The sequence below is a fragment of the Delphinapterus leucas genome, chromosome 20, assembly GCF_059928025.1.
Source record: "Delphinapterus leucas isolate spDelLeu-1000000601 "Yukka" chromosome 20, BTC_Dleu_Yukka2, whole genome shotgun sequence".
NCBI lineage: Eukaryota > Metazoa > Chordata > Mammalia > Artiodactyla > Monodontidae > Delphinapterus > Delphinapterus leucas.
In genome coordinates, this window is record NC_143148.1 from 54,055,597 (window position 1) to 54,071,658 (window position 16,062).

The 16,062-nt window shown below is 55.8% G+C and overlaps 1 protein-coding gene and 1 long non-coding RNA gene across 7 annotated transcripts in view; one reads left to right on the plus strand and one right to left on the minus strand.

Moving 5' to 3' along the window:
- The window catches only part of CMIP (c-Maf inducing protein), a 237,487-nt gene that overhangs the window by 37,553 nt on the left and 183,872 nt on the right, over nt 1-16,062 (plus strand). The gene's annotated exons all lie outside the window — the stretch shown is intronic.
- On the minus strand, nt 521-15,262 carry LOC149744711 (uncharacterized). Of its 2 annotated transcripts, none has more exons than XR_016391041.1 (2): nt 7,012-15,262; nt 521-6,845 (listed from the first exon to the last, which is right to left on the minus strand). It is a non-coding gene; the product is annotated as an uncharacterized LOC149744711 (long non-coding RNA). The 2 variants fall into 2 exon arrangements; XR_016391040.1 differs by having other exon boundaries at nt 6,950-15,262.

The window sequence follows — 16,062 nt, forward strand, 5'->3', positions numbered from 1 at the left end:
GCATTCTGCTGCTCCCGCTGGGCGGTCGCCGAGGGCTGCCCTTGGACTCCCGAGGTCCTGGGGAACCCGGTGCAAACCTGGGTGGTCAGGGGTGAGCATGGCTCTGGTCCCTTCGCCGCCCCCCCTCCCCCCAGGCCCAAACCAAGCCACCCGGCCCTCGAGGGTGAGTCACTTTGAAGTGATGGGGTTCCGGGCCCTGTGGCAGGCCAAGGGGGCCGACTTGGCGGGAAGGGAAGGGGCAGGCTGGGTAGGCTGTCCCTCTTGGCTTCCGGGCAGCTCCTCCCCTGCGCAGCGAAGGAGGCCAGAGCCAGAGGGCCAGGGCCCGGGCTTGGGGGTCAGAGAGGCTCAGTTCAAATGTCACTTCCTACCTGTCTGACCTTGGGCAAGTCACTTGACCTCTCTGAGCCTCAGCTGCTTTATTTGCAAACTGGGGGCATCCTTGCAGCACTTTCAAAGGAGAAAATCTATGTGAAGTGATTAGCCTGGCGCTCGGCTCCAAAGTTAGGGTACCAAACAGTAGTTTGGGGGCGGGGGGGGCGAGCCACACCCCAACTGACATACAATCTAGACAAAAAAATGTGCTAGTTTTGCAAACCACTGTTAGACACTCTCCCGATACCCTTTGTCTCACCGAATTACCGCCTCCATCCCCTCTTCTATATAAATTCTGGAGGGGCCGTTGTTTTTTGTTTTTTTTTAAGCATCTTTATCGGAGTATACTTGCTTTACAATGTTGTGTTAGTTTCTGCTGTACAACAAAGTGAATCAGCTATATGTATACATACGTCCCCATATCCCCTTCCTCTTGCGTCTCCCTCCCACCCTCCCTATCCCACCCCTCTAGGTGGTCACAAATCCCCCAGCTGATCTCCCTGTGCGATGCGGCTGCTTCCCACTAGCTACCTGTTTTACATTTGGTAGTGTTTATATGTCCATGCCACTCTCTCACTTCGTCCCAGCTTACCCTTCCCCCTCCCCGTGTCCTCAAGTCCATTCTGTACGTCTGTGTCTTTATTCCTGTCCTGCCCCTGGGTTCTTCAGAACCTTTTTTTTTTTTAAGATACCATATATATGTGTTAGCATACGGTATTTATTTTTCTCTTTCTGACTTACTTCACTCTGTATGACAGACTCTAGGTCCATCCACCTCACTACAAATAACTCAGTTTCGTTTCCTTTTATGGCTGAGTAATATTCCACTGTATATATGTGCCACATCTTCTTTATCCATTCTTCTGTCGCTGGACACTTAGGTTGCTTCCATGTCCTGGCTATTGTAAATAGTGCTGCAATGAACACTGTGGTACATGACTTGGAGGGGCCATTGTTATACTCTGTTTATTTATGGACTGTTGTCGGCTCTATGACCTTTACACACTAAAGCTGAGAGTATTATTAGAGTATTAGCATCATCTACACGACCAAAGCACACTAAAGCTGAGAGGCGTTGACCATAGTGGTTAAAAGTTCTGGTTCCGGAGCCAGTCTGCATGGGTTTTAAATTCCTCTTCCTCTGCTTCCTAGCTGTGTGACCTTGGGCCACTTGCTGAGTGTCTCTGTGCTGCAGTTTCCTAACCTCTAAAGTCGAGATAATACTGTCTACCTCAAAGGGCTGTTGTGAGGCTTAAATGAGGTAGTAGTGAAAAGTGCCTGGAACGGGGCCTGGTGCACAGCGGGAGTCTGTGTTAGTGGATTCTCTGCAGTCCTTCCTTTAGTCTTAGACCAGCTTGAGTCTGTGTCTGGTTCCCTCCAGGAGCACAAATGCCGGTCTCCTGGGACTGCTGTAAGGGTGACGGGCCAGTCCCTTCCCTGTCCCCCGCAGTGGGCTCCTTCCCCTTGCTTGACCCCAGCCCTGGCATCGCCCCTGTGACTTCCAGAAGCGCGTCGGGTGGGCCCTGGAGCCTCGGGACCCCGTTCCGGGAACTCTCCCCCGGGCCCGACTCGCTCTTGTTTTGTCACCCAGTGTGATCTTGAGGGGACAATGAGGGGGTGACTGTAAAGTCAGGCGTGTGCTGCCGTCGCTTGGCACTTGACTGCGACTCCCGACTCTGGACGGTCACTGGGGGAGGGACGGCCTCTCGCTTCTTCCTCCATGTTTTGTTTATGCTTTATTCTGCCATTCATTCGGTGTTTTTCATTCCCTCTGTTCCCGCTCTTTGCTTTCATTCATTCTCTTGTCAGTTACTCATTTTCAGCTGATTGAGCGTCTGCTGTGTTCCGGCCTCACTGTCAGGCATGGGAGATGCGTCCGGGAGCAACGCCCATCCAGGTGCCACGGGGACTCTCAGAGGCTGACTCGAGGGGTCAGGGAAGGCTTTCTGCAGGAGGCGGCATCCAAGTGGACACCCGGGGGCGGAGCTAGAGTTAGCCGTGGGAGGAAGGGAGGTGGTACTTGTTGCCTGTAGAGTGGACCTTACCTGCAGAGACTCAGGGTCCCTGGGGCAAAGAATGGGCTTCCAGAACTCCAGGAAGGTGATACTTTCTTCCCCTCTGTAATGAGATACACCATTTGGATGCAGGGGCTTAGGTGAGAGACCAGCACTGGAGGTCTAGTTTGTGGGTCCCTCATTCCAAAAATGCCACTGTACCCAGAGGTCTGGAAGCCCTTTGGAACCAAACCAAACCATGTGGCCGCTCTTCTCCCAGGACCCGGTTCCTGGGGTGGCCTTGGCTTTCACATCTGGGTTTTTGGAGCCCCTGTCCTCTGTGAAATGGCACTGGCTCAGGGTGCAGGGGGAGTAGAGCTGTGATGTGTGTGAAACGCCCCACACAAGGGAGGTTTCTGCAAATGCCAGCGCCCGAGGTCCTGGTCCTGGCCCGGTGGGTCCCTCCCAGCAGGAGGAGTCACAGTGGGGAGGGAGAGACCTGGGGAGCTTCCCCAGCCATCCAGCACTAGGAATTTGGCTTTGGCCTCCCCCAGGGGTTCCGGAATCCAGTGGATGTACTGAAATCTATAGTCCCTGCCACAGCAAGGCAGCTTGTCGTGTTTTTGGCCAGCAGGATTCATGGTATATTCTCAGTGGCAGTCTTTGGTCTGGTGCCCTTTCGGTCCCTAGGGAGTGAGCAGGGAAGCAGAGAGGGCGTAGGACCCGTGGGCACTGTGGTGGCCTGGCCAGAGGCCTGCAGTGTCCCGGGGCATCTGATGCCCCTTGGGGGCTGTAAAGGCCGTGTCGGCCCTTAGTTAAGTGTGGCCGAAGGTTCCTGTTTCTGTGGCAAAATCATCACCACCGCTTATTAATTAATCAGTTCACCATTTATTGAGCTCCTACTGTGTGCTAGGAGATATAGCACCGCAAGGAACAAAGTCTCTGTTCTCATGGTAGGGGGAGCCTGACCCTGACCTGTTGAATACACAGCACGTTGGGTATGGATAAGGGCCATGAAGGAGACCGAGGCAGGATACCGGGTTAGGAACGTCCATCATGTGAACAGGGTAGGCTCCGAGCGCCAGGGGGAGCGCTCGAGCTGAGACTCAAAGGAAGTGAAGGGGGCAGCCACAAGGGTATCATTCCAGACAGAGGGAGCAAGTGCAAAGGCCCTGAGGCACGGAGGAGCGCTTGCTGTGGCCGGACATTGAATGGGGTGCATGACACGCACTGTCCCCTTGCATCAGTAACCCTTGGAGGTTATGACCATTTTACTGATTGGTCATGTTGAGGCTCAGGGCGATTCGGCACGCGGACAGTAAGCGGAGGAGTCGGGATTCACAGCCGCAGCTGGTGCGCTTGTGCTGTCACCCTCATCCGGCTGCAGGGCTTAGGTGAGACCAGTGGTGGAGGTTTTCGTCTGTGGGTCCCCTGCTCCTGAGCCATGTGTAGAGCACGGCGTTCGGTCAGCTGCAGGTCAGGGGCGTTACCTTTGTGGAGGCTCTTGGCTGGCAGCCCCGGAGGCTGATCCGTGGTGTGGCCCAGAGTGGTGTCACGTCGGGGTACGGCCAGAGACGTCCAGGGGGTTGGAGCTCTGGTGTCTGCTTGCCCAGAGAGGACGGGCCCACAGGCCTTGTGTGGTGCCTGGCGCTTCCCTCCTGTCCTGGTGGCCCTGGTTTGAGTTCCTTCTCCGCCACCACGTGGCTGAGCGATGCTGAGGAAGTCACCTCGTTTCTGAGGCCTGGCTTTCATCTTGGTAAAAATAGGGTCAGCAGCTCCCTGCCGTACCTCCCTTCCAGAGCTTTTGTGAGGATCAACTAAGATTATAGATGAGAAAGCCCTTTGTCAGCTCGAAAGCCTGGTACATGAGAATCCTGCTTTTTTTCCCTTTATTTTTTTGCAAAAACGGTATCAAAGCAACATTAAAGAGTTTAAAAAGAAAAGGAAAATCGTTTACCTACAGCTACACCACCTCAACATAACCACGAACACCCTGTCCGACCCAAACACGTACCAGCTGAACAGATTTGGATGTGTTTTCAGATAAGTTCTGTGTTTTCCTAACCCGCGCTAATTGCTGTCCCAAACTTGGAACCGCACAGATTCCAATTATTTGGCATCCTTCCCTATCTGACCTGGAGCTGAATGGATTTGGCCATTGAGCATTTCTTGTATTGATTTTCTAATTATTCCTCTTGGTTTCTGTCCATATAGGCATGTATTTTTATGTCATTACAGGGTGAACATGCCGGCTTCTTTTTCATTTTTTCCTCTGCCGTCACCAGCAGAGATTATGTTTCTCACAGCCTCCACAATCATTACTGTCAGTGGCTCCGTGGTAGTCACTGCACCGTGTTTTTATGAAACCGTCTCCCTTTGGTTAGATATTAAGTCAATTTCCAGCCTTTCTTCTTCACTAGAACGTGCCACCGTGAACGTCTGTGCGCTCGTAGCTCTTTCCCCCCTTTCCTTATGATGATGAACAATTGTCTGGAAAAATTCCCAGGAGGGAGATTAGTTGGTCAAAGGAGTATGAACGTTTTGATGCCTTTTGATAGTAACGAGGCTCTGTTGCTTTCCAAAAGAGCTGAACCTGTTCGTAATGCCTTCAGCAGCACAAATGTCCTCATTTTCACACAGCTGGGCCCACTCTGGATGTCATTGTTTTTCTTTTCTTCCTTTTTTTCTTTTGCGTTTTAAATTCACGGGTTGAAGATGGTGTGGCGTTGAGTGTCGTCAGTGAGCAGTTGGCTTTGAGACACTTGCCCTCATGTCTTCAGCTCACGTGTGCTCTCTTTCCTCCCGTCCCTCGACGCTCAGCCACCAGCACTGCTGTCAGCAACAGAGGTGGCACCGCGTACCCTCAGACCAGGCCCCACTTCCTGTCCCGCCTGCAGAACAAGGGGGGACGAGGAGCAGAGAGGAGGGGCCCGGGGAGAGGGCCTGGGGACAGAGGCGCCTCGGGAGGGTGTTCTAAACCCGTGAGGGAAAGGAGGGCCCTGGAGAAATCCAGGCGGGGGAAGCGCAGGCAGAGCCTGGCACAGATGGACCCCTGAACAGCAGTGAAGGTCAGGAGACAGAACCACTGGGGAGAAAGGCAGGGTGTGCAAGAGCGGAGGATGGATGGTGTGGCGGGAACGCGAAGAGGGAGATGGGCGTAAAGCGAGAAGGGGTTTCAGGGGAGGAGCACGGGGTCTGGGCCATGAGAGACAAAGACAGAGCCAGGGAGAGTCAGACAGCGAGAGACACATAGACAGACAGACAGAGAGACAGACGCAGAGAGACAGGGGTGGGGCGTGGGATGAAGAAGAGAGAAAAAGGGAAAAGGAGAGAGCGGGAGGGAATGGAATGGGGGGAGGGGTGGCGAGTGGGGAGATAAGAACCCCTTGCTTTATATGAAGTCGTTGCTTTCTCTGCGGTGGGCGGCCTCTGAGCCCGGCGGGACCAGGGTGTGAGCAAGGGTGGGGAGGGGAGGTGGGACACCTGTGTGGTCCATATGAAACTTGAATGGGAAGTTAAGCGCGGTGACTTGTAGCTGGGCACGGGTTTCCACCCGAGTCTGCCCCTTCCCAGCCAAGTGACCCCAGTTCCGCCTCTGGTGATGGCACTGTCCGCACGGGACGACAGCGTTGGCAAGCACCTGGCACACGGTGACACCCGCTTCAGAGTGACAAAGCCACGTCCACCAGGCCCTCCCCGGACACCCCACCAGCATCAGAAGCCAGTCTGATGGGGCAGTGGGTGTTGAGCACAGCCGTCTGTGAGGAGGTGGGTGGGCACGGACGCTGGGGCCTGGATGCCCCGGTGCACGGCTGGCTGCCACCCTGCAGGCCAGGGGACCTGGGAGTGCTTAGTCTCTCCTTTACCTGTTGTCATCTCTTCCTTACCTGTTGTCCATCTGTGAAATTCAGACAGTAGCGACATTGCCCACTTCTCAGGGCGTGAGGATCAAGTGCAGTTTCCTGTGTACGGCACTTGGAGCAGGCCGGGCACGTGGCACGGGTTCTGCTGGGACCTGAGGGGCTGCCCTCCTTGCAGTGACTGTGATGATGGCAGCGGTACTGCAGCCACCATGGCGTGAGCCCTGACCGGGAACCTTGCCTGGTGTCGCCTCCCCAGTCACCTGGCTCGTGCAGCCTGATTGTTCCCACTTCACACGTGCGGAACTGCAGTTCAGAGAGTTAGTATAAGAAGAAGAACAGTAACAGTGGCAACAACAAACTTTTTGAGGGCCTACCATGCACAGGGCATCTGTGCCATTTGTAATCCTCCAAACAGTGGAACTGACAGATGAGGAAACTGAAGCTCAAAGAGGAAACTGGGCGGCTTGGGCCCCATGACCGTGGAGGGACAGGACCAGGCTGAGCGGGGTCCACACAGTCCACGGGGCGTTTGCTTCACTTTCAGGCCCAGCCTATGAACTGGAGCTTTTCAGGAAGTCTCAGGAAAGATGATTTATTTATCAGCCGTTTTTCATCTCTTAATTAAAAAAAAAAAGTATGTGAGTGTGTGGAATTGTGATTCCACTTGATCTGAGAGGTGGAAGACAGAGTACCTGACTCAAAGGTCACAGCTGTGCCCACCTGGGCGGGGAATGTTCCGGAGGCTTGCCTCCGGGCACTGTCCTTGCCCGCTGACCAGTCACCTGGGGAAGCAGGGCAGGGTTAGGTGGGCATCAGGCTGTTGGAGCCACGTCTTCCTGGGTCTTCAGCCCGTGGCTGGCTTCGACCCTGTGCTCCCTCTGACCTCCGGCCTCGGCCTTGGCCTGGCAGATCCGGGGCGTGCCTGCCCGCCGACTGTGGCATCGTTCCTCTCTCTGTCTCCAGCCCCGCTCCGGGGCACCCGCAGCAGGTCCAGTCGTCCAGGGGTGTTTCCAGATGTGCACCAAGAATGGAGCAGATGCGGGGGGGGTGGGGGAAGGGCCCCGGCACCGACCTACGTTGATGCAAAGGGTGGGAGAGGAGCCTGGGGCTGCGGTAGGAACTTTCCAGGGGAAGGCCAAACAGCCTTCCTTTCACCTCGGGGAGGAAATGAAGCAGGACACACTTCCCACAGGAAGCCAACATCAAAAGAGCGGGTTAGAGGAGCGCTGGCTGGTTCCTACCAGGGGCTGGCGTTCAGGGCAGCCCCTTGTGCCAAGCACTGCTTACGTTTCTCTGCACGGTTCCGGGGGTCACGGGCTGCCCTCCTCACCTTGCGCACGGTGCCCAGGGCCGCACGGTAAGAAGTGGTGAGCCGGGATTCAGGCTCTTCATCCTGTGCCCCGCGTCCTGGGCTCCTTTGACTCCCTCTGGATACCTACCTGTGCGCACCTGGTACTCTTGTCCCCAGAAAAGCACAGAATTGATTTTTATCATGAATATTCTTAATAAGGATAAATAATAATAGCTACCATTTATCCAGAGCCTCTAGTTGCCAGGCGCTTCCCTGCATCGTCTCGTTTACCTGCTAAAGAAGCCCATGGCATGGGCCCCATTATCCATTGTGATGCAGGGATTACGTCACTAGCCATCAATCGTACAGCTGGTGTCAGAGACGCAGAGATGGGACCCTCCACCTGGCTCTGATGACCAAAGTCCTATACCTGGGCACTCTAAGGCTTCGAGCAAGTTAGGTGACCTCTCTGAACCTGAGTTTCCTCTTCTATAAATGGGCCTAATCATGCTCCCTATAGCAAAGTTTTGAATTATGTGAATTAATTAAGTGGAAAGTGCCTGGCACAGTGTCAGCTGCCGTCACGGGCACCATCGTCATTATTACCATAACACAGGGTCTCATGAGGAATAGGCACTGATGGTCAGAGTGGAACTTCCTGGCCTGGGGAGGTAGAGGAGGAGCCCCCATGGGTGTGCCCGGGCAGGTTGGGCACAGCGGTAGGGGGGGAGCTAGGCAGACCTAAGGACCGAGGCTCCTGTGAGGGGGCTGGGCGTGGGCGTGAAGAGGAGCTGCCCACGCAGGTGGGCGGTGGAGGGGCCTCCGGGAGAACAGCAGACCGACCCAGCCCGCCACCACCGCTCCATTTCCCGCGAGGAGGGAAGTTACAGATTTCCGCCCTGGCTTCCAGGGAAGGATGGGACCGGCTGCCCGGCTGCTGGGGTGCGGTCGGCATGGGGAGGCTGGTGGGAAGCTTGCTGTGCCCCTGCGCGGCTCACGGGCCGTGTCCAGAGCCCTCCTGCTGCTGACCACGGGCTGATGGAAGTCACACACCTGCTTACTGGAGGGTGGGTAGCTGTGTCCCCTAACCTGAGATATCCTGGGCCCCTCTTCCTTTTATTTTTGTGGGAGGAGTGGCTGAGACCCCAGAACTGTTGGCCACTGGCATTTGGAGGCCTTGACATGGAGCCCTCCCTGATGGAGGAGCTGCAGCTCCAGCCTGACATCCTCGAGAGCTGTCACCTCCTAGAAGCCCTCCCTGATGCCCAGCAGCAGGCAGCCATCCTTCTTGGAATGTTGGTCAGCCCTGCTCCACGACTTCACTGTTGGCTGTTTCCTTTCCAGCCTATCCCCCACCTAGAGAGGAATTTCTTAGCCCTCAGTCTCCTCATCTCGGAAACGTACACGTTGCAGGATAACTGCCTGCGCGCTCCCGCTTCCTCCAGCCCTGAGACTTGCAGGAGCAGAGACTGTCTGGTGAAAAGGGGGGGGTCAAGGGGAGCAGGAGAGCCAGTGACGGAAGGCAGGGGCCTTGAAGATGCTGCAGATCTGGGGTGGTGAGCTCAGCTGTGCCTCAGTTTTCTCCTCTGTAAAATGGGGATAACAAGGGGACCTACCTTAAAGGGTCAATGTGAGCAGTGGGTGAGTTAACGCTCGTAACCCGTATAGACAGAGCCTAGCCTGTAGTGAGTACTGTGGTTACTGTCATTAATTATTGCATTTAGTTCATTAAAACAACGTCGAATCAATATTTGTTGTACCTACTGTTGTCCTGAGGATACAGACGTGAACAAAACAAACAACGCCCTGCCTTCATGGGCCTTACTAGTTACGGGAGATGGATAGGAAACGGATAAGTAAGTGAAACGTACGTACGATGATGGTGCGTCCTACCGTGATGATGATGGTGGTGGTGCTGTGCGCTCTGCAGAGGGATTAAGCCACACGGTGGAGCAGGGCTTCGGTGAGAAAGGGTTTTGTGATGTTAAATTGGGTGAACTTTTGTGCACACACTGTCAGTGATTTTGATGTCACAGTGCTCCTCAAACACCATCCTGAAGAGCAGGTTCATAAAGCCATGCCGTGCAGGTTGAGGTGGGGGTCAGCCCCCCACGGGGACCCTTGGAGCCCATTTAGGGGTCCCAGGGAACACAGTTTGAAAACCAGCATTCCATCTCTTGTGTCTCTTCCCAATTAAAACGATCACAGAGGGCTTCCCTGGTGGCGCAGTGGTTGAGAGTCCGCCTGCCGATGCAGGGGACACGGGTTCGTGCCCCGGTCCGGGAAGATCCCACATGCCGCGGAGCGGCTGGGCCCGTGAGCCATGGCCGCTGAGCCTGCGCGTCCGGAGCCTGTTCTCCGCAACGGGAGAGGCCACAGCGGTGAGAGGCCCGCGTACCGCAACAAAAAAGAAAAAAAAAAAGACGATCACAGGGTCTAAGAAGAACATTCTGTTAAACAGAATTGGAGGAAAGGGAGCAAAGGGCAGGTTTAAGACAGAGAAAGCAGTGCCAGTTGGAAGGCAGTGCCTAGGGGCTGCCCACTCACCTGGCACTGGGGCCACTTGCTCACCTCATCGTGGCAGGTGAGTTGAGCAGCTGGCAGTGGCCATGAAAGTGGATTGCGGAGAAGTACCGGCTGGGCCCCTGAAGGGGTGTCTGGGGCGTGGCAAGGTCTCAGATGTAGAGGGGGCAGGGACGCAGGAGCAGGGGAGCCGAGGCGTCCACGCTGAGACCCCTCACAGCCCCCCCTGGCAGCCTCGGGTAGCCGTGGGGTCAGCAGCTTGGGGCCCTGTCTGCCCAGGTAGCTCTGGCCCCAGATGGCTGCTGACTGTGAGAGCAGCCGTCATGTGGGAGGACCTGCTACGTGTCTCATGAGACGTGCTTTCAACCTTGTACGGGGCCCTCCCTACCCCAGGGGAGGAGCTTGGGGCCCGGCCAGGTTGAGCCACTGGTCCAAGGCTGCCTGGAGCTCGGGACTGCGAGGTGTGGCCAGCCGAGGGCTCAAGGAGCCCTTTGCAAAGGGCCCCTGAACCTGGCTGGCAGCTTCCAGAAGGGTCTCCGGGGGCCGGGGGACTTTCTCTCACCATCATTGGCTTGAGCCCTATGGGGCCTTACGACACAGCCGGCTTGTTGAGGTTGCGATGCGAACTCGTCCTCCCTGTGACATCGCAGCCTAGGCAGGCTGGCCAGGCCCTGGCAGCTGGGCTCTAACTAATCTGAAGTCCCAGGGGGAGCTGAGGTGAACGTGGAATGCCAGTTTTCAGAAAGCACCCTGAGGCCCCGGCGTGCAGCTGCCGGGCCTGCACAGACTCTGGGCTGGTGGAGGCCGGCCTGGGAGCCTCCAGCCCACCCAGGCTGCCTCCTCTGCCACGTGGGCCCTGGGCCCCCAGCAGGACTACTTCGGGGGGCGGCCCTGTCCTCCCGCGGCTTCTTGAATGTGGCATGCCCCCGCTACGCCGGCACTTCCCTTGTGCCATGCCTTCTCTGGGCGCTCGGTTTCGGTTTGCTCTTCATTGTTCTTTGTTTGTTCGTTCATTCCTGCCTGTGTGCGCCCATTTTTTCATTCGTTTCCATTCATTCATTCAGAACCGCGCTGCAGCTCAGAGGGCAGGCCCAGAGCACACAGAGCTGGCTTCGAGCCCCTGCTCCGAGCTGGGGGTCTGGGGACAAATTACTTAACCTAATGGGGATGGCACTCCTCCCAGGGCCGTCAGGAGGGTGAAAGGAAATAGCACGCGGAGCCCCTGGCACGCGTGTGTGCAGTGGCTGGTCCGTGGACTGTCGTGTATGTCTGTCCCTCACCAGCTCACGCTCGCGTTTTCTCTCCGTCCTTCCTACAAAACTTGCTGAGGCACAGGGTTGAGTCACTTGTGGCCGGTGTTGCCGGCCTTGCTGGAGTGGGTTCCCCACCTTTCTCCACTTACAGTCAGCCGATGGGTCCCTCTGAGCACTTAGGCCACCGATAGCCCAGGCTGCTCAGAGCCGCCCTTCCCACTGGGGTTGTCAGGCCCACGCCCAACACGATTCTTCCCCCCGAGCGGGTCCACCCCATGCACGCGCGTGCCCCCCCGAGCATGCCTGCACACTCTGCACGCCCGCATATGTGCACACGTGTCTTCACACTGGCCCGGGAGCAGCACGTGTTTGGGGCAGTCGCACACACTTCCCACGACCTCTGGCATCGTGGTTACACGCAGCACACGTGTTGGAGAAGAGCTGGGCACATTTCACTCTTGCACGCTGCTCCACTGCACACCCAGCCCATGTTTCCCTGCCCCAAGTGTGCGCGTGCCCCCACTTAGTCTACACTGTGCACACCTCTGCAGTGTATACAGGTGTGCATGTCCAACCGTGTGAGCACTCACTTACATGTGTGTATTTATTTTTTTAACACACACATACATCGCATTTACTCAGGCCCCACCAAAGTGCTTTACAACCAGGAGTTCATTTAATCCCCCTGAGAACACTCTGAGGTGGTGACTACCATTAGCCCTGTCTTCCAGATGAGGAGACAGGCCTGGGGAAGTTAGGGTCTCTGGCTCAAGGTCGCACGCCAGGGCAGGGCAGGCCAAGATTCAGCCCCAGCCTGGCTCTAGCCAGGACTCTGAAGCCCGCCGCGATGCTCTTCCCGTGAAGGTGTGTGGCTTGTGCCACGCTCACCCTGTGAATGTGTGTAGGCGTGGTATACACCCCTCGCAGTGTACACACGTGACCGCCGTCTCAAGGTCACGGGTGCACACGCTGCCCACGTGCACGGGAGGACACACGATACACGTGCCAGAGAACATGCTTATGTCTGCACGCATGCCACTCACACACACACAGACAGACACACAGGTATCCTGTACCTCTCTCCCAAGCCTCGCCCCGGTCTCCAGCTCCCTTTCCCACCTTCTAGATTGTTCTCTGTTTCCGCACACTCACCCGGCCGGAGAGGGAAGTGATTCTACAGGTTTGGACTTGCCCAACCGGGGCCACCTGTGCTCACCTTCTCCCCGGCTTGTGGCCCCTGTGTGGCAGGCAGCCCTGTCCCAGGCCCCCCCCCCACCCCACCCCCGGAGCCCCACAGCTCTTCCCTCTGTCAGGGCCCCTACTTGGCTCCCTTCCCATCCATCTTCTCGGTTGGCACAGGTATCTGGGAACATCCATGCTGGTCTGGGCCAGGGACAGGGCCGTGTCCCGGGGGGCAGGAGTGACTGGTCCAAAGGCTTCCCACGAGTCCCCGGCAGGAAACTCACGTTTCCTCCTTCTGGTCCTTCACTTCCTGGCAGTTGTCCCCCACCTCCCTTCCAGCTCATCCGCCCACCCCGACCCCACAGGGCCTTTGAATCTGACCGTCAGCGGCTCCCAGCCCTGCCCAGGGCCTGCAGTTGTCGCCCTCACGTTCGAGTCTGGGCTTGTCGGCCAAGGCGAGACTCTCCTGTTTTGGCCTCGTGAGAAGTATCCAGACCTCTGGGCCACGGCCAGAGCTGCTGGGCTCCCCGGCACCTTTACCTGTCTCTGCACCTTGCTTGGCCGTCTCCCCACCGCCCCCTGTGGAATCTCTCTTTCCTTCTACAAAACATACCCAGCCTGGAGGGAGGCACCAAGTGCCCCCTTTGTGCTCAGCCGTCTTCAGCCTCTGACCTCTGTTAGAGCTGGTGGTCAGTGCTGTCTGAGCACTGCTGGGCCTGGAGCCGTGGGCTTTCACTGAACTTGCAGCTTTTCTTTCGGTGAATTTTGATTCTTCATCAAGATGCCCACGCTCCCTCTCTCCCTCCTCGCCCCCGCCCGCCCCACTCCGCTCTTTCTCTCTTTCTTTCCGTGTGCCAAGCACTGTGTCCAGCCCTGAGCACTGCTGCTTTGAAGCCGCAAATTGAACTAACAAAAGAAAACCCCAAGGAGCTGAGAAATCACTTGATTGCGCAGGTGCCCTTTGCCAATTGGTTTAAAAGTTTTTATGAGCAAATCTGGTGGTTATCCTTTGGAAAATAAGCAAAGGCAAACCACTTCCTGCCGCTTCCAGGAGCCGCTCGAGTGCCTGAGCTTTCTAAGACCTACCAAGAATCTGAAACTTCAGGCAAGCTTCCTCCGTTTTCCTGGAGAACTCGGCAATTTGTGTTAGTGAAATTCCTCTGGGCCCGATGGGCTTGGAGATTGCATTTCAGCCTTGTCTTGCAAAGGAATTTCTGAGCTCGAGTAACTTGGCTAGAGGGAAAAAGGGGAACTCTGGCTTGTGACCGAGGCAGCAGTGCCCTTTATGGGACCGGGGCCAGGCAGCCTCAGGGGACCCAGACCCCCTCCTCTGAGTCAGCTACCTCTCCGGGCCTAGGGCGAGCTCTGGCAGTGCCATGTGCCACGTGTGGATTCAGGCCTTCTTGCACCTCTTACTTGACCTGTGACCTAAACTCCCAAACGGGGAGAGGAACTGCTGTGCTCCCCATTGGGGGAGGCGGGGGTAGGACTGCCGGTGGTTAAGACACGGCCTGAGTCTTAGGTTCGAATCCAGTTCTGCCAGTAACTAGCAAGTTACGTAACCCCTCTGTGCCTTAGTTTCCTTATTTGTAAAACAGTGATGATTCTCGTACTCCCCTGGGAATTGTAGAACTTCTTGATTCAATAAACACCCGTATAATGCACCTACCACATGCTAGGTCCTGCATTAAGGGTTTGCAAATATTAACCAGTGTAATCTTTGCAGCAGCCCTCTGAGGCCGCTGCTACTTAGCTCCATTACACAGATGAGGAGACCGGGGCCCAGAGAGGTTAAGTAACTCAGGCTGCTGGTTGGTGGCAGGGCTGGGCTTTAGACCAGAAAGTCTGGCCTCAGCATCTGGGCTTGTTCCCACGGAGCTACATGTCGCTCTAGGCAGGGTAAGATGAGGTGCTGTCCTTTAGCAGGGTGAGCCCTATCCTGTTTTGCTTGGGACAATCCCAGGATACATTTGTAATCCTGGTATAATTATCAGTCATGCCCCACTTCAAGTCATTCCCCAGACTGTCTGTCCCATTCGGAGGATAGCTGATGGGGTCAGCTGATGTGTGGAGTACTTTGGACAGTCCCGGGAACACCGTGGGCACAGGATCCACGGGAACGATGGAGGGGGAGGTGACACAGCCATCACCACCAGCTTGGGTAGCCGGGGGGTTGCCGGAGTCACTGCAGAACAGAGATGTCCTCCTACATCAGTTCATTCACCGACTGCGCTGGGCATCTCTCATATGCCAGGCATTCGCGGGTGTCGTGCTATGGGCTGGGGGTTCGTTGGGGGGGTGATGAGAAGGACACAGCCAGCAGCTCTGGAAGATGAAGTCACCCCCAAGACTCGCCCTTGTAAGAAATGCGAAGCATTACCCCCGTTCATAGTCCCCTTGCTTTGTTTGGCAAATTGTGACAATATGTCACCAGCCTAGCACATTCTGATTACCTGTTGTTTGAATTTAAAAAAAAAAAAAAGAAAAAGAAGCCGGCCAGAAAACAGCTTCTGGTTATGTGATCGGTATTTCGAAGTTTCCATTCCTGAGCCGGCCTCGGGGCAGGGCCAGTCCCCAGGCTGTATGGAGCCATTGCTGTCCTCAAGATGCCTGGTAATTGGTTTATCGTTGGTGCACACCCACTGCGCCCTGTCTCCCTGTCCTTAGATGTGTTTGCGGGATGTCGTGGGATGTGGCTTTCCCGGTGGATGTTTTATTAAAGACCTGCCCCAGTTCAGCACGTGCTAAATACGGTGGCTAAAGAACACAGGGCTCTGGGGTTGGGCGAACAGCTCACCCCTGTTTCCTCATTGGGAAGTCCCAAGTCCCAGGGAAAGAGGACCGTTGGTCACCCTCCTCTGGCGTGAAGCCAGCCGTGGGTGACCACACCGGGCTCTGCTGTGTGTCAGCCAGTACGTTGCTTAGCCGCACTGAGCCTCAGTTTCCTCTCCTGCAGAAGAGGCTTTATTGGTACCCGTCTCACGGGGTCACTGTGAGGTATCAGTAATTTATGACGCCTCGCAAGTGGTGGTGAGCCCTGGTTCCTTACTGGTTATAAATTATCTTAAGATTTTCCTCCTGGTGCCGAGACAGTAGTTATTATCCTCTGGTTTCGGTGGACAACCAGGAAGCCTGCCCAGTCTGACCACCTTAACTCAGGGAGGGTGTCTGGAAGTGAATTCTGTATCTCGGCCCACTACCTTGTTCTCTGAGGCTGCCTGCAGCCTGTGGCCCCGTCCAGATCCCGCAGCCAGCCACTGGGCCTGTGTGTGATCACACCTGGCGGCGTGGCCTGTGTGCTTCATGTTTAAACCCTCACACGAAAATCCTTACTTTACAAATGGAGACTTGAGGCTTGAAAAGGTAAAATTATTTCCCCATAGTTAGAAAAATGTGAAGCTGGGGCTTGAGCCCACCTTTGTCTTGAGCCACAGACCGTGCCTCTGCAGTGTGGCCCGGGATCTGGGCCGATCTGCGAGGAGATGAGTACAGAGAGCGAGAATAAGGGTGTAGACACTTTTCTAGTAATTTAACATTGCAATGTTGTTTTTATTGTGTTTTTCAAAAGTATTGGTCTGCAATGG